At 40.3% G+C, this 18,992-nt stretch overlaps 1 long non-coding RNA gene across 2 annotated transcripts in view; it reads right to left on the bottom strand.

Annotated features, from left to right (window-relative positions):
- Positions 1-281: 281 nt before the first annotated feature.
- LOC134935140 (uncharacterized) overlaps positions 282-18,992 on the bottom strand; it is a 55,451-nt gene continuing 36,740 nt past the window's right edge. Inside the window, exons 2-3 of one of the 2 annotated variants that reach the window (XR_010179929.1) lie at positions 3,463-3,888; positions 282-2,645 (exon numbers count right to left, since the gene is read on the bottom strand). This is a non-coding gene — a long non-coding RNA (uncharacterized LOC134935140). The remainder of the gene's footprint in view (positions 2,646-3,462; positions 3,889-18,992) is intronic. The other variant, XR_010179930.1, reaches the window with a different exon arrangement.

Below are 18,992 nucleotides of genomic sequence, written 5' to 3'. Positions count from 1 at the left end.
CCTACTCTAAATGACTTGGCTCACCTTTGTAAGTATATATCAGAAGGTGGGTGAGCTACTGTACATCTAAAAAAACATAGCCAGTTTAAAGAGGTATCACATCCAAATTATGCATTAGTTATTTAATAATTATGCAGCTGCTTGCTACAGAACTGGAATTTTAATAAATATAGATCATAATTTACATAGCTATTTGGGCCAGTTAGCACCAATAAACCACTAAAACTAATGATCACGAGGGGCGGATGGATCTCCATGCTCAACTTACAAGTGTCCTTCTCTAACTCCCCCTCTCCATCCACCACACACACAGCCAGAGTAAGCACTGGTTACATGTCTCATTTTACATCTAGGGACTCTCAACTTGTCTTAATGCTACTGGATAACCCAGCCTTAGAATATCAAAGGTTTGTCCAGCTTATACTTTACATAAAATATGAAATGAACTAGCTCACTGATAAATTCATAGTAAAGGAATTATTAGACTTTTTGGGTTTCCAAGTTTATCCTTTGTAATTTGTAGTTATTTCTTAGCAATTGCTTTAGTCTAGTTTGTCAAAGTTCTATAATGATCCCTTTAATCAAGACTAGACATTCCAGCATGGGGCTGGGAAAATATATGAAATAAAATATTCATATGTTTTGAAAGCCAAGTGTATATCATGTATTTCCTGTGCATAGTTTCGGTGAACAGGAAGTGATGTCGAGTAATCCCCAGACCTGTGTTCCTGCGAGAAGCATTTTCACTTTAGCTACTGCGACCTGGTATATAGAATTTTTATAATAAATAAAATAACATAAATCTTTTTTTTTCCCATCAAGTTAATGAAGTACTTACAGTACAGTATATTGCTGTGAATGATGCACTGTGGCCACAGATAACTACTTTAGCTTAGAATAGTTTGTCATTTATTTTCTTGTTGTTTAAGACAATAAACTTTGCTTTTCTGTATTTCTTATTTATGTCACGTCTGTCTTGTCAATCTCTCAAAATTCAACAATGGAGCCCGGATTCTAAACACTATTACCAATACAAAAAGTGCAAGAGAGTTTGGTGATGTCAGACACAAATGTGTGCTTATAAGATATTTGTGAATGACTCTTAAACTTGTACACTTTCCATCCATTCAGCATGTAAATATTAACTAAAACATTCCATTCTTTGCACGCACGTTCTATAATCTCTTTACCGAGCACAATTATTTCATGGAAGTAGATTTAAAGACACTTTTCCAGCAAAGCAGAAGATTAAGCTATACTGATTTTGTTCATACATTACAAAAACTGTTAAGATAAGCAAATATTCAAAAGTTGGAGTTTGTGGATCACGTTTTATTTCCTGAGCAGTTAGTGGGCATTAAGATGGATCTGCTTTGCTTATATAGGTAAAGTTCTGTATGCCATTTTGGAATATGCATTTCCCTTACTGCACAGATTTAAAAATAAGTGAATGGCATACTCCAACTTTTCTAATTTAACCCTAATGTTAGCCAAACAAGTACAACATTCTGGCATGATAATTGCACTGCCTACAAAGCAGCCTGAATAAGTGTCATCACCCTGAAACTTAAGAGGGCAGACTGGGTTCCTGTGTATAAAGACATGGTTGCTGTGGGTAAAGTGGGCAAAATTTCAAAACTTTTCTGCGGATTCTTAGCCTCATTCTGGCTCTTTGTAAGGAACTTTGCTCGTTTCTCAGGAGTAATGTGACCTTAAGTATTCCAAGCATAAAATATATTATTAACTTTTTAACATAAATTATTTTATTACAAACCTCGCATCAACCTCTTTGCGTCTACTAGGTCTTCCTTACCCATGATTTTCTGATGGAGAGAGGAGACAAATTCTGCAGTCATTGTGGTCCCTACAACATTAGCTTTGGCTAGGGAAGAAAGCAGTCATAAAAGTCTGTGTCCCCACCCCGTCAGCTAAATAGCAGTATACTGTATTTAATATTTTACAAGTATTAGTATGGTTTTAGATGGTGATGATAGTTTTATTTTAAACTCTCTAACTCAAGTTGAAAACAGAGCAGGTACAACATATATATGTTGTATTATAAGTTAGTCTGAAGCATTGTAATGCTATTGTCACCTATTCTCTTTAATAAGCTTATCTTTTACACAGTCACTACTGTACATCTTTTATTTATTGTGTTCTATATGCTGGGCGAGGGTATTTCTCTGCTCTTTCAGTGGATAGTGCTTGGTTAGGCAGTCGACTTGTCAAGTGTCTGTTTCTTGTAGAGAGGAGCTCATTATCCCCGCCTTAACCCAACCAAGCCAATTTATTTCAGAACTTCCATCGTCTACTTTATGTGCTATAATAAGATCCTCTTTTCTCTTCATCTCCTCCTCCCCCTCTTTTGCCATGCGAGCTAGGGCCAACTTTGTAGGGACATCAAACCACTTTGCTGATGATGGAGGGGAAGACTTCTTCACAGGGGCGGATCCGACTCCCAGTGCCGGTCTGAGGTTCTTTGTGTTCAATAGTACGACCCGTTCTCTTTGACATCCCACTCTCAGCGGGCGGCTCATCTACTCTTAGCCTTGGGCTTTGATCATGTGTTCCACTCGCTGCTCCCGCCGAGTTCAGCTCCTCGGGAGCCCATGACATAGCGAACCGTTCCACTGGTTGTCGCAGTGCTTATAAAAAGGAAGAGAAGATTAAAAAGCCCTGGTGTAGAAAAGATGAATAAATGTATGAATAATATACAGTTAAAGTGGAGAATACTCTCAGTAAGGCCCCTCTAATTTAGTAACTGGATGTCTCTAGTAGGCCTGGCACAGAAGCTGCCTGGTAGGGATTTCAGTTTTGTCAATGCATTATTAGTATGTCATATTTCCAAAGAGAAATTGAACAGTTTGCACGAATAAAAAGTGGAGAGCAGTTCCATTCCTCCATTGAGAGCACTAGCTAATACACCATAGTATATGACACTGCAATATAATATAATGCACCATACTGTACTTATTATTGACCTGCTGTACTATACTTTTTATACCAGATCTCAGACTAAAAATGAAAAAATATCTATGACTAATGTATTAAAGTAGATGGTAGTTTGTTTGGCTGTGTTTTAGTACCTCTCTATGACACAACCACTGTTACAAGCAAAGGCACAAAGAGTCCAAAAGAGACATTTAAAAAGTGTTAATAGATTTTATATTATATTTTTAATGTATTCTGTATTATGCAGCTACTGCATTATATTTTATATTAATATTATTTCTTTATAAGGCACCACAAGAGTGCCACAGTGCTATGCAAAAGATTACAGCAAACTAAAAGTTACAGAAGCACAAACTACTGCAAACAGTTTCACAACTTTTCAGAAATACATAATACAGTTCATAACTATCTCCATCATTAAATATAGTGCTCAATTACATCATTATGAAGAGAAGAGAAAAGGTCCTGCCAGCAAGAGCTTGCATTCTATATACAGTATGTGATACTTACTTTCTTCTTCTAGAAAATATAGCACTAAAATGTTCTTTTCTGCATAAGAACTGTTTCCTTGCCACATTTGGCATTATTTTTCTTTTAAATATTTTTGTTCTTCTTATACTTGATTAAATAGTGAAGAAATCCGTCTGTATATAATTCAGTCCTTGCATAGATGGCAACAGCACCTTAGGCAGAAGAGTCGTTGCATTTCAAGAAGTATCTTCTGAGAGTGGCTAGATAGACATTATAATATACAGTAGAGCTTTTTGCGAACAGACCCAGTCATCGGGGGGAACAACATTTAGGACTTCAGCACATATTACAGAGCACTTGATTGAGTAATGGAGTTTAGTCCCAGTGGAATTATCACATTGGGATGTGCACATCCAGGTATTTAGCTGTCCATATGATGTGGATTTAATGATGTGATATGCAGACCTTGTAGAAATTAAATAAGATGCACTATAGTTCAATGCAATTACAACAGAGATGGAAAAACAATACTCTATTATTTTTAGCATTATTTTATCTTTATGTTTTCAAGTATACACATTACTTCTGGGAGACTTGTGGAGGCAAATGAAATTGAAAGCATTGGCTCCATATAGTATAAAAAGTAAACTACAAAAGAATAGAACATCAATTCTGTAAGGCATTGTCATAAGGATTGGAATAGTAGAATATACGTCTTCCTCACACCTTAAAAACATAGTAATATACTAAAATTCTGAAGACAATTCCATTATATAAGGGACTACATACTATATACTATGCTATTATACTACTACAGAACTAGACTGTATTTTTCAGTGTGTTATGTGATACTGTTTGTATTCCGTATATTCATGTATATCCAGCAGTCACTGTATGCCACACTGATATACAATACTTTGAAGATGCAGTTTTTTATGTCACTCACTGATGCTGGTGAAGCAGATGGGGATAAGGCTACCACAATGTAACCTTTCAGTGGCTTTCAGAAAAACAAGATTATGGATGTTGGAACATGCCTGAAATAATGCAAAGGCTGTTTATGATGGATTCTGGAGGCAGATAACAGTATGAGTGCTCACCAACTGTTTCATATAGGAACTACATTTTCAGTTGTTTCTGGATATGATTTATCAGCAGACTGTGGGGGTCATTCCGAGTTGATTGCTAGCTGCATTTGTTCGCAGCGCAGCGATCAGGCTAAAAAATGGCAGTTCTGCGCATGCGTATGCGGTGCAATGCGCACGCGCAACGTACGGGTACAACGACTGATGTAGTTTTGCACAGGGTCTAGCGATGCATTTCAGTCGCACTGCTTGCCACAGAGTGATTGACATGAAGTGGGCGTTTCTGGGTGGCAACTGACCGCTTTCAGGGAGTGTGCGGAAAAATGCAGGCGTGCCAGGAAAAATGCAGGCGTGGCTGGGCGAACGCTGGGCGGTTTTGTGACATCAAATCCGGAACTGAATAGTCTGAAGTGATCGCAAGTGCTCAGTAGGTTTTGAGCTACTCTGAAACTACACAAAAAAAAAATTGTAGCTGCTCTGCGATACAAGCGTTCGCACTTCTGCTGAGCTAAAATACACTCCCAGTGGGCGGAGGCATAGCGTTTGCATGGCTAATAAAAACTGCTAGCGAGCGATCAACTCGGAATGACCCCATGTGTGACCAAGCAAGATAGTTATATACCAATGGGTTGATTTACAAACATGCTGTAAAAGTGCAAACATGCAGTAACACATTGTGACCAATCAGCATTTAGCTTTGATCCAGTGATAATTTGATAATGAAAGCCAATTGTTGCTATTGGTTGTTGCTCATTTCCAACGTTGCACCATATTAGCACCAAATTGTCTCCCAAAGCTGTTATTTAGTAACCATCTAATTCTGTAATGACCTGGTGTAGGAAATGTGGACAAATGTATGAATAAATACATACTATACTATAAAGTGCAGAACGCCTTGGTTGCCTATAGTACATTTCTGTACTGTACAGCTAAATTATATATATATATATATATATCACTAATATCTTTCAAATCAGCTTGATAGTGCAGCTATCACTGAGATCAAATTTGCTATTCAAAAAGAGATGCATTAATGTAAAAGTTACTTTTATTATAATCATCATAATAATACTCAACTAGATTCTATGTGACTTGGATCTATTGTCAACGTGCTAACCTCACACTGACGCTTTGTTGAGCTCAGCATTGTGTTACAAAATATGTTTATTGCAGTGTGTGTCTTGGATCACAATACTGTCCTTTATTCTCCTTACACTGCATGTGTTATCCTGACCAGTAGATGTCTCTATTGTTTGCATTTGGCTTGATTGCAGCAGACAGCCCTGAGATTCTGTACCTTGTCTGCTAGAGAGAATTGAGAATGTGTGTGTCAGAGAGTAGACTGGGAACTCTCTGCTATATCTAAAGGGAATTGTTCATATGGATTTTTTTTCCTGTTCTAGCTGATGGTGTAAACTTTAATCATAGAAACACATAAACAGACACTAGAAATCTGAAACAGATCTTAACAAGCTTTTCCCTCTAGAAACTTTGTAACTCAGCTAAAGTGTGATAACAGGAAGATGAAATTATCCATGATACAGTACAAACTGAAACACATCACCAAATCATCTCCAATTATTGGAACAGTGAACGTCTAAATTGGTTTGTTTCTCACTGGGTTCATTGGGAGTATAAAAGGCGCTACCATTATTAGAGACACATGTTAGTTTCACTTGCAAGGTGTTTAACTCTTTCAAGTAATTTCCTCTTTACGTATCACTTAATTGTGTTAATTATCGGTTAATTCTCTGAGGAGGATAAACTGCAACAGCCCTACAAAGACAAGATAATAATGGTATAGACTAGTATAGACAGCCCCCTCCCAGCTCCTCACAGGAAATAAGAGAATGGTGACAATGGGGATAGCCACACATTGAGAGATCCTATTGCATTACCGTATCCTAGAATTATTGTCTATGTGGGCAATTTGGGCACACACGTGGTATACAAGATATACTGTATATACATTGTTGCTGCAAATACACCTAAACCCACCAAGCACAAGATGATCTACACAGCTATTTCTGCGCTAAGTACACCACTGATTTTAATGCAGTTTTCTTGCATTTGAAATACTGCTATTCAATAAATATTCACTTATGAAGTACAAAGAATAGGAACAGAGGTGACAATTTCATTCAGAATACAAAGACAAATATGACAAAGTGACCTTTTTTGAGGGTCTGTGCCAGGAAATTAGGGGCCATTTCCTGTTGGCGGAACATACTGGACTGTTCATATCAGTCTGGTCCTATGCCAGTTAGATTTTCTAACCAGATCAAATAGTTATCAGTTATTGGTTATGCCGGCCCACAAGCAGAGTAATGGCAGGACAATATGACTGGAAACAACCATATTGGCCAATCAGATCTGTCAACTTGGGAACATCTTATGATGGATTAGTGGTAATGGAGTGCTATGGCTGTAACCATTTCTTGCTGCAGCTTATCACACTGCTGATACAGTATTAGAATTATATGAACACTATATGGACTTGTTAATGACATACAGCAGCCACTTTTACACAATTAAAATGAAATGCCCAAATATACCTTTTTTTTCTAATATACTGTAACTAGAAATGAGTAAAGTTGCAGCAAAACATTAACTGTTCCTTTGATTCTCTTTTCTATATTTATATTTATATTTCTCCCCCTTTAAATGACAGTACATCTGATGTGACTATAAACTGAACAGATTGAGGATATTTCTCATATTTAGCAGCTTGGAGTTTGAGGATAGGGTTAGGGGCAATTTTTGCCCAAAACTCAAAATATATCCACCCGATTGCAGCAAATGGGAAACCTCTTGCCTTCACTATAAATAAAATATAAACAATCAGATAGAATATGAGGCATAAAGTGTTCACCTTCAATCATTGCATTCTTTTTTGTGACATATGAAGCATTTTTTTCTAACTCTTTCTGAACATTTAGTAGAGTCCCAAATTCCAGGGAGCTGCCCCATGAGAACAGACAACCTTGTTGTATTCTGCCCAATTCTGAAGTCAAGTGGGTGTGGCAGGAACATGATGATATGATTCGCTGTGGGTCTCAGCATTTTGCAGCAGGGGTGAGCGTGCCAAGCTTCCCGCAGTTGTCCCTGTACCTTACAATTGGTTCATTGACAAACTACAAAGCTGAAGCATCAATGTAACCCTATGCCCATGTATTAAGGTGATTAGTCTATATATTATAGTTGGCTTAGTCAATCTAGGCTTTATCTTAGGGCCCAGAGGCCACAAAGGGGCCCAAAACTGTTTATAAAAGGAGGGAGAGGGGGGTTGGGGTGGCTGGGGCCAAACTAGTACCTTGCCTTGGGACTTTTGTTAATCATGCTCTGCAACTGCACATCATTTTCTCTGTCTTATTCCACCGTCTGACACATTTGTTACCCACAAGCTCTAAGCAGGTATTAACCTTGTTTACCTAAGAAACCTGCAGCCGATGTATCACATTTAAAGCATAAGTTTGTTACATTTGATGCAGATGCTAACAGACAGGACATTAATTAGTTGAGGGGGCTACCCAGCTCGGCTATAGACAGCCGGCCTGATAGAGATCCCCCTATGTGTATGTGTGTGGGTGTAATAAAGATATTAACAGGATGGAATTTTTCAGTTCTCTCCCCCCAGGGTGTCTGCCTGGGAGAGAAAGAGATGAATTTTAATAACAGATGCCTTAAAAAACTGATAGTGGTATCACAAGGTCATAACTCATTGTGTCACAGCGTACAGGCTTTGACTTTTTCACTCTACCTTCAGGCAGCTTCCATTTAGTGAAGGCCCATTCCTCCAGACACTGACAAGATACCAGAATAAAAAAAGCACACAAAAAAAACAAATGAAAGCCGGTGACGTGTTAACCTGTGCATGCATAATAGTTACTGTTCTACAATGCAAAAGATTGTGAATAAAAACAAAACACATAAGGAACATATAAAAATATGCCACTGACACACTTGCACAGGATGTGAAAAGGGAATTGTGGAAGAAGCAATTCATATAGACATTATCTAGAGATTTGAGACCAATAAAGATGATTGGAATAGTTCTGGTACGACAATGGAGTCAGGGAGGTCACTAGTGCAGCGTGGCAATTCTGCAAAGCGAACTCATCTGTCGCACATGGCGGACCAAGTGGGTAAATTAAAAACTACTAAATGTGTCCCCCGTCATCACTAACCTGCGTATCATTACTTTGTTCTATGTACATGGGCGCCAAGTGCTTAGCAGTGACATGTAGGCATAACATGAAGAATGGAAGCACAAAATCCCAAATGATTTAGAATGAATGTACACACAGAGCGTTTATGGAATGGAGGCACAGCGTTCTCTATTTGTGAGGGGAAGAGATCTTTGAAATAAATGGTATAGGGTGGGATCACCTTTATCCTCTTGGTATTTTGTCCTTCTCAGGGTCATTAAGCAGCAGCCGTTGTGTGGCAAGCAGCTGCCCCTGCAGTCAATGTAGAAGGCACTGACTGCTGAACACAGAGCAGCTCCCTCCAGGAGATTCAGCCTTCACTTGTGCGGCCCTTGTCTCATTCACCTCAGTGACTTCCGAATGGGGATTCTGCACCGCTTAACATTATTTGACAACAGATCACATTAAACTGACCTACTCCCAGTATTTAAAGAAGCAGACCCGGAGGACAATAAGTCTCATATATACAAACTGAAATCAACTCTGGAAGTTACTTCATTTAACATTTTTCCCTTTCATCTCAATATAAGGCGTGCAAAATAATTAATGTGGTTATTGTATTTGAAGCAAATTCGTCCAGATGTTCCTGTAAACCCTGTAGTGACACAGACTGGTTATAGTTTTCATCTCTGATAGAGGGTTACATTCCGTGGGTCAGTCACATCATTCTAATGCGATGTTAATATTCTCTTCACAGAGTTGTCCAGAGTTAGTTCAGCAGACTGCATGAGGCCTCAGGTGTGTGCTATTCCCCTGTGACATCACTGATCAACCATTTAACCCTTATAGTCCCACTATGGCGACACTTCCCCCTACTGTATGCTAAAAGACACATCTTCATTCAATCCTATGTCCACTTACCTGCAACTCTGCATAGCCCACAGTTGCATTGCCACGTCCCCACTGAGCTTCACCGCCACCAGAACGCCTCGTGCAACCAGGGTACATTTATTAGTCAGATGTGATGGAAATGAGTGTGACTCCTCTGTATTTAATGTGCCCATTTCTTGAGCATACAGTTGTTTGCCTAACTGTCCCCAGCACTTATGGAGTTATGGGCCGACCTTCAGTGGACACCACTTTACAGCCTGGTGTTAGGCATTGCTTGTACCTTCAGTCAAGAGTGAAACATTGCTAATTGAAACATTAACACATCCATCCCATGCAGTCTCTGACAGGTCTATAGTAATTTAAAGATCAAACATGCTTAAAACTGTGAAACGGATGTCATTGTTAATGTTGTTCATTATAATAGATCAATTGATGTGCCACACTTTGCTGTTAACTATGTAGCTGCTGCCCAGACTTAGCACCCCAGGACCACAGAGCATAACTTGCTATCTCATTCAGATGACAACCAGCTGACCAGCAAGATGTCATGGGTGGAAGTGTGCCCAGACTTCTAATCTGAGATGGAGCCAGCACACATATTCCATGTATTGCAGTGAGCAAAGAATAAACAGTCAGTCGGACATTCTGTCTAACATGACCATCAGGCACCGGCCAACCCTTTCACTATTGCCAATGACAGTCACTGCATTATGTATGCTTTTTACCGTAAGAATGCTAAAGGCAGGTAGTTGTGAAACGCGGGGCAGAAGCGCCCGCTGTGAAAGAGGTAATCATGGTGCCGTCTGACAGTGTAGAATTAACGTTCACTTACATGATGTTTTATAATAAGTAGCATTGCTACTTATTAAGCTTATCCAAGCTCGTCAAAATGACGGAACAACATAACAGCTATGTCAGCACCGTCGGCTGTGCATGCCCCAATGAAGCAACACTTGAGTTGCTCCGCTGGACATTATCCAGTAACCACTGGTGTGCAATACAGTCAGATTCCCCCCTTAGAGGTAAGGAGCAGCGTTAGCCTTTTAGGATATATATATATATATATATATATAGATATATATATATATATATGTATATATTTTATATATATATATATATATATATATATATATATATATATATATATATATATATATAAAAACAACATAAAAACATAATGCAATATCTATCTATCTATCTATCTATCTGTCTGTCTGTCTGTCTGTCTGTCCATTGGTCTGTCTGTCTGTCTATAATGAATACTACATGCTGTTTATATAATAATTTACAAGTTTGTTGCTTTAAACTATAGTTAACGAATGTGTGTGTGATAAGCTCACAAACAAGATGAGCGCACTGTACACTTTAGCATAGCAGCAAACAAAACACATGAAAGCAGTTCGTAAATAATGATATCTTCCAACAGTCCTCAAAGGCTTATGATCTAAGGGTATACAAAAGCAATAAATGCAGGAGAATAAAAAACACTGGTTAACCAGAGCAAAAGTACATGCCACAAACGAGTATTGCTATTATAATTACAGTGTATTTATGTATGCAACGAGAGCAGAATTGGGACCTATTGATGTGAGCTAGCCATGGGAAGAATCACTTTCTGTGTAGGGTTACAAATACCAAGCATTATAAAAAATGTACGGAACAACCTATTTTCCCGTTTTAGAAACATTTCGTACCAGACATGTACATATAAATATATAGCAAATGTCATATGCTTACGTGTTAATGTGACAATACAAAACTAATGCATTTTAGATGGCAGCCTTGACTTGTAACTACCATTCATTCATTGCTTGCAAATTGATCTCACAAATATCCCCATGTTCTTTGCCAGAACAGTGACTTTGATCTTTCTGCTTCTCTTGGGTCACTCACAACTGCATTAATGACAGTCTTAGAAGGCCACGAGATTCAAAGCACAGTGAGGGTGTATTTAGTATATCAAGAACAATTTATATATTGTCCGAATCAGCATCTCTGCAAAGTGGAAATTGCTGCGTGTCCTTACCCAAAGCAAGGAGAGCTCCTAAAAATGCACCCCTTCCCCTTTTCTCATTTTTGTATTCTCCCACAGCAAAACTAAATTGGTTTTTGCAGAGTTCCACGTAATAAACCCAATCCACTCGTTTTCTACCAGTGGCTGAGCACCACCATTGTGGCCTGCAAGCCCATGTACTTGTTACGATTCCTGTACTCCAGACTGGAGAAGATCTTATGGCAGAGATCTGAGTACAGGAATGAAATACAGGTTGTGGGAGCTGGAGAGCCTAGTAACCCCTGGCGCCCTAACTCCGTTGTCTCGCCCGTGTTATCAGAAATCCCCTGCGAGACTATGGTTGCTTGAGCCCATGGCAGCCGCGTTCGAAGGGCGGATTATGTCTGCCCAACCCCGATGCCCCCGCAGGTCTTAATGGGAGACAAGGGGAAGTCCGAGACAGGGTGATAACAAGGGGCCCTCTGACTAAGCAACCAAGCCAGGGGTTACAAGCTAACTAAACTAAATCAAAAGGTATGTGCGGACTAGCCGCCAGGGAAAAGGACAACCAAAGATCCACGGATCCGACACTCCTATCCGGCACCGCTGGACACCAGAGTGGATCTTGTGGAAGCGGAATTCTCCGCAAAGCTCCAGAACTCAAAATAAACACAATAATAAATAGTAGCGGACAAGCCGCAACACACGGCTGCGCCGCGACTCACGAACGCCACCAGATGTTAAAGGTGCTCGATCAGACTCCAGGAACAGATGGTAACTTCCGAGTACAGGATCACTGAGAACAGGAACAAACGAACAGACCGGGACTGGGAACTCTCTCTGCAGCAGAATCAGGCAAACAGGAAGCTATCACCGGCGTCTGTGAGGAGTCCTGGGAGTGCTTTTAACAGAGAGTCCTAATTAAATAATCCAGAGCAGCTGGCCTATTGCATGATTCCAACTGACAAAATGCAATTAGCAGCCAGGTGAGGCTGAACACATGGAACAAGCTGCAATTACACAGACTAACCAGCGGCAGCAGACAAGAGCATACTAAAACAGAGCAACAGGAAATCCTGGCATGCAAGACAACTTAATAAACATGAAATACCTAACAAAAATGCAAAACAGGAATGAGCCACAGCCGTGGCTCATAACAGTACTTTGGTAGAAAACTGGGTACCCCAGCATAGTGAGGACAAGTGGAATTGCCATTGGATCTCTGCTTTTTTTTAATGTCAACCTAGGCATGCAAGTCAACTTATTTCAATAGGGGTCTAACATACTAAACAGTCCTGACAAAAAAAATGGTTCATAGATTTTTATATCTTATGATTTTTTTTTCTGCTGAGCATATTACTTTGTTCCATTTTTTTGACAGCATCCTTAATTTTCTTCTTATTCTAGTATGGGAAGGTCAATTTTGGGATTATTCATTGATTATTAATTTCTGTACTTTTGGGGGTTAGCTTACTGTGGTTTTATGTTCCACTGGTAGCTTAGAAACACAATTAGACAATTTCAGTATGTTTTTACCATTTTCTTTCCATAAGTAGTTGACTTCTGATCTCTTCATCCTCTTTGAAAAACCTTTCGCATCATGCCAATCGAACTAGACTTTTACATTATTCTTGGCTACTGATAGAGACTGATTGTTGATGGACGTTTTCCCCTATTATCATCCAGTTAGAAAGAGTAACTGCAAGATTCTACCATTACACTGTACATATAGACTTGGGACATTTGTAGATGCCTGCTAACTGGCTTGTTAAGGTGCCATTCACTCTGATTGGCTGCACTGATTATCTCACCTCTTAGCAAGGGTCTTTCGCGTATAGCAAATAGATATGTGTGCAGACCACAGTGTTTTGATTTTGTTTCTAATCATCATGTTTTGGTTTTGGCAACCCCCCCCCCCAAGTGTTTTGGTTCAGATTCAGTTTTTAGTTGACTTAAAAATCTATAAAAATTTTTTGATAATCATTGATTAAAAAAAGTGATAAAAATAGAGAAAAACAGCTAAAATGATGTACATTTTGCCATCCAAAACACAAAATTTGGATTTAAAATCTGATTTCCAAACCACGGGAATTTCTGAACTGGATCTTGGTTCAGATTGGATCTCCTCAGGAGATCTGAACCAGGTTTTAGTTTGGTTCAGATCCACAAAACTTGTGTGGTTTTCTGATTTTTGAGAACCGAACTGCACATCTTTAATAGTAAAGCACAGTGAAATAATAAAGATTAAGTTAAATGTATCACCTCAGTCTTTGCTAACTATTTTGAAGAAAAATATATCTTCTCTAGAACTGAGGTTAGCACACCTTAATTAGGCAATAAGGCCTTGTACACAGGAGCCTTACTGTTACTATTAATGAATGAGAGTACAAGTTTTCTTCAATGCTTTAATTAGCATTGTAAAATGGTTATAAGCAGCAGTAGTAACAGAGAAATCCGTTACCACAAAGATCAATAAGTGAGACCAATTAAAAAATTAAATGTGTGTGAATGTTACTATATTCTCTTTCATTTTAACATAGACTAAAGTTTTTTTGTTGTTGTTTTGTTTTGCTAAAGAGAACTGTTGATTTAAAAAAATATGTTTCTTAAAAGTTTAGATATTAATTATTATTTATTAAGGTGTTTTAACTTTTAAGGAGTAGTTTCCCTAATTGGTAAGCCAAGTCAGCCAAATGCTGTACCTAAGGTTTTGTACTTCTCAATACAAATCTTAGGGTTAAGAAAAAGGTAAATCAATTGACCATTATATTTCCAAGTATTGAAGCTGTGCTCCACTGTTGGATGTAAACGTTACCATGAGTTGCCACAAATAATTTACCTGAAGGCAGTAAATTGCACACTCTCACTCAGTATATTTTTGTGGATAAGTAACCCTGGAAACTTAATTTATTTTAATTAATGGTCATGTTGCTGTTCCCTTCCTTTACTTGTAGCAAGAACTATTGAATATAGTGAATCAAATGTTTTATTTCCTTCTGTGTTTCTTTTGTATGTCCAGTAGAGGGCACCTAAGGTACACGCTAAGCCACAGATACACTGCAAATACTTAGAAGAAAGGATGCTTTTACTTTTACAAGTTGTTTGTTATAGATGGGGCAGTTGTCACTAGACTTATTTGTTATGGACCAGTAGTACTTGTTTTAGTGTGTAGCAGTATTAAGTGTATAGTGCATTTGAGACTGTCATAGAGTTATTTGAAGAATTGCCATTTCTATATACTGTAATACTTTGTCTCTAGTACAGTGCACGCAGGGGGTTATTAAGAGTTGGTTGCAGATTTTGCTATCACAGCCAAATCTATGACCTCTAAAATCACATGCTGGGGGCCACCAAGCACAGGGCAAGGCCACTCAGCATGTGTGGCTCCACCCCGCGATAGACCTCTATGGCTGTGTATGCAGGCGCTCCTGCGTCTTGTTTCCACTTGCAGGAAACGCAGGTGACGTTATCGGGCGGCCCTGAAAACGCCCGTGATCCTCCCTCCCAATGCCGCATCGACGTACCTGGACGCCCATCACCTGTCAATCACCATGCGGTCACATCCTTCCGGTGAAGGGTCATGCGCTATAGCCGCTGTGCGTGCGCAGACCTTCTGGATGCGGTTACTGTGTGCGAATGCATCGGCTGTGTTCAACTCTGAATAAGGCCCTCAGTTCTGAAATGTTTTGCACTGCAATTTGTTTTTCAAGTCATGCTCTTTAAGATTGTAAGTTCTTTGGGATAGTTCTATAGTACTTTTTCCCTGATCTCTATGTATGGCTGCGACTACTTGTGCAATTTTACTACTGTATACTGTATAATTGATTATTTTTACAAGCATTTTACCTAGCATAGTGAGAAGAGGACATTGCAAATTTGTACTTTACTTAGAAACTCTATGTTTCCTGTTATACACTTTTTGTGTCATTGCTAATGAAGAAGTGATGTTTGTCTGTCAGTATGCTGGATATCATTACCAATGTGTCTTCCTGCTTATATATTGTAATCTTGTAACTCGGCTCCACTCATCACAGGAAGCAGATTTCCTCTCCAGAGAAACAGCCTGGGTACAGAAGAGCCACAGGAGATACACTCAAGCTAATAAATGCTATATAACTAGGTGGTTTTCAACCACAGCGGCCACAACAACTGACTCAACATAAGGATGTGTGTGGTACATAGCTCAGAGCTTCTCAAATTCACTTGAAATTAGATCAGATGATTTACTCAGAGTTGATGATTGAATCCCAAGTTCAACAAATGATCCAACCTCTGTAACATACCACTGAGATCAATAATAGTGCTACTACTGGAACTGAGATATTAATATCTGCTACATTAGTGCAGTGCATGATGGGTCACAGATAAGGCAGATCATTGCTCAGAATCGGGATTCGTAAACTGATCATTCACAACATTGGCGGTTTAAGAATTAATAGCACTAACTGTATTATTGTGACTGTATTATTTCGTTATATGCAGTCACAGTATTTTAATTCCTCCATACAACACTGGAAGTGTTATCGTCACCACGATCCTCATATACCAATTCCTCCAATATTAATTTTGTTTATTTTGTTCAACATGGTATATTCACATTGATCATAGGCAGGGGTGTATACAGAATGAAATGACAGGGTGGGCACCATAACAGAGGAAGGGATGGGTGGGTGTTATTTGCATGCTGCCAAAGGGTTACGTGCTCCTGGGAAACTGGACATGGCCTCATAACAAGGGTCATGGCATCAAAGGGGGAATGCCATAACCGTATGATGGGTAGAGGGTCATGCCTTGGAGAGGCAGAGGATGACAGGAGAGAGAAGGTGATGGGGAGATAGTGATGCAGGGGAGAGGCAGAGGGAGAAGCATTGGGTGATAGAGAGAAATAGTGGAAGACGGAGAGGCAGTGGGTGTCAGGGAAAGACAGAGGGTGACTGTGAGAGGCAGTGGGTGATGCCATGGAATGGGTGACAGGGGGAAGCTGTAGGTGATACCAGGGAATGGGTGACAGGGGGTACAAGTGGGTGATGGAAATGGGCGGCAGTGGCCGACAATGAGGATGACGGGAGAGGAAGTGGGTAACAGGAGAGAGAGGCGACATGGAAAGATAGACAGAGAAAGATAAACAAAGTGGACGTGGGTGACAGAAAAGGGTGATGGGGAAAGGCAGTAGGTGACAGGGAGATGATGGGGAGACACATTAAGTGACAGGGAGAGGCAGTGGATGATAGAGAGAATCAGAGGGTGAAGGTGATGCCTTGGAGAGGCAGAGGGTGACAGGAGAGAGAGGTTGATGAGGAGATAGCAACGCAGTGAGAAGCAGTGGGTGACATAGAGGATGATGGCTAGAGGAAGTAGGTGATGGAGACGGTGACTGGAGAAACGTGATGGGGAGAGATACTGGGAGTCAGGGAAAGGCAGTGAATGACAGGGAGAAGGTGATGGGAAGATGTTGACAGGGAGAGGCCTTGGAGAGTCAGTGGGTGACAGGAATGGGTGATGGGAAGATGGTAACACTAGAGGGAGGCAGTGGGTGTCAGGGGAGGTAACAGGGGGCAAGGAGGGACAGTGGGTGAAAGCAGGAGGCAGTAGGTGATCACATGGGGCAATTGGTGGCAGAGGGTGAGAAGGAGAGGCAAAGATGACTGGGAGAGGCAGTGGGTGACAGTGTGAGCAAAGAGTGATTGGACAACAAGTACGTGATATTCACAACTGGTGCTACTCCAGAGGACTACAAGGACACTTTCCCTTTCTCCTGGCAGTATGCACACATGCCCTTGTCAACTCCAATCCTGGCCTGGCACGTACTGGGAATGGGAGCTGCCCCACTCAGCACCTCTGGATGTGTGACCAGTGGAGGATTTAAGAATAAGGCTGCACCTAGGCACAACAATATTGCACCCCCACCCAGAAGCTGTGGCAGGTGTCTCTTCTTGAAAATCCTCTTTGTGTCTCTTCAGCTCCCTTTTGTCTCTCCAGTGCAGTAGTCTAGTAGTAGCAGCAGTAGTAGCAGAGTCTATGCCAGGGCCACATCTATGTGGGGGGGGGGGGGGGGGGGGGGGGGGGCTAGTTAGGCAGTAGCAACAGTAGGGTCACATCTTTGGGTGGGTGGGAGTGGGGGTGTAGTTAGATAGTAGCAGAAGCAGGGTCTATGCTATGGTCACACTTATTAACTACCACCAGGCTGATAGTTAAATAATTAACAAAAAGTATTTCAGTCACACTTAATTTCTAGAGCTAAATCACAACATGAGCATCCATTGTTCTACAATTATGTGAATAAGAATAGCTATTTTGCTGACACAAAGCATGATGCTGACACATGGAGAAGCCAAAGTACTAATTTTCTTAATAGTACTCATTATCTTAATATTACATAAATATTACAAATCAGGCATACAGCCCCCACACGTGACCCTGACACCACTGGAACCACGACCCCCTCCTCCCTTACACTTTCGTCACTCTGACTCCCCCGCAGCTGCAGGTCACAAGATGTGACTCCCTCCTAGATGCAGCATTGCCCTCCTCATCCAGCACCCAGAGGAGCAGTCATGGTGTGTTTATTGTGGTCATAGAGCATGCAGCACATACTTTGTGGTGAGCCAGCGGCAGCAGAGCAGACTCTAGTGCCCTGGGTCCTAGTGCCGCTATTCCTCCCGAGTGCCTGGCAAAAACAGAGGCGCTCCCTGAGGGGCAGATGTATTAAGCCTGGTGACGGCATAAGGAAGTGATAAACCAGTGATATATGCAAGGTGATAAACGCATCAGCCAATCAGCTCCTAACTGTTAATTTACATATTGGAGCTGATTGGCTGGTGCGTTTATCACCATGCACTTATCACTGGCTTATCACTTCCTTATGCCTTCTCCAGGGTAATACATCTGCCCCTGAGTGCGCTATAAATAAATAATAAATCATCGGCAGGAAGGGGGGGTGGGGTGGACAAGTGCCTTGATGCCCCCCTCCCTGAATATACCTATGATCATAGGTACTTATAGTTACATGATTAATGTTTAAAGGGGGTATTTTACCATGACTAATTGGTTCACCAGGGGGGCTATCTTATTAGATCCGATAGGCAGGCTAAGCAAAATCCATAATAAATTACTATTTTTGCAACGATAAGAGTGCGAAAATAAATAGGTTCACGGCTTTTTGCGGACACTATGTATTTTCACGAGAAAAACTATATAATTGGATACCGGTGAAAAATCTTCGGTAATTAAAATTTAAAAAAAGCCAGAAAACCACGGCGCCGCATTATCGTGGCTATTTAAATAAACCCCATAAAATGGCACTGAAACAAAAACATAAATCATTTATTTCTATTGAACTTCCTTGCCAATCAGTTTTATGAGGACATTGAGGGTCCGTGAGGGACTATTTATAGATGCAGAAGCAGACCAAAAAGTTTTATGACCAATGGGGTGGTATCAGAAATGTATACA

The sequence above is a fragment of the Pseudophryne corroboree genome, chromosome 6 (genome assembly GCF_028390025.1).
Source record: "Pseudophryne corroboree isolate aPseCor3 chromosome 6, aPseCor3.hap2, whole genome shotgun sequence".
Lineage (NCBI taxonomy): Eukaryota > Metazoa > Chordata > Amphibia > Anura > Myobatrachidae > Pseudophryne > Pseudophryne corroboree.
The sequence above is the reverse complement of the archived record's forward strand: the minus strand, read 5'-3'. Positions and strand labels throughout refer to the sequence as shown.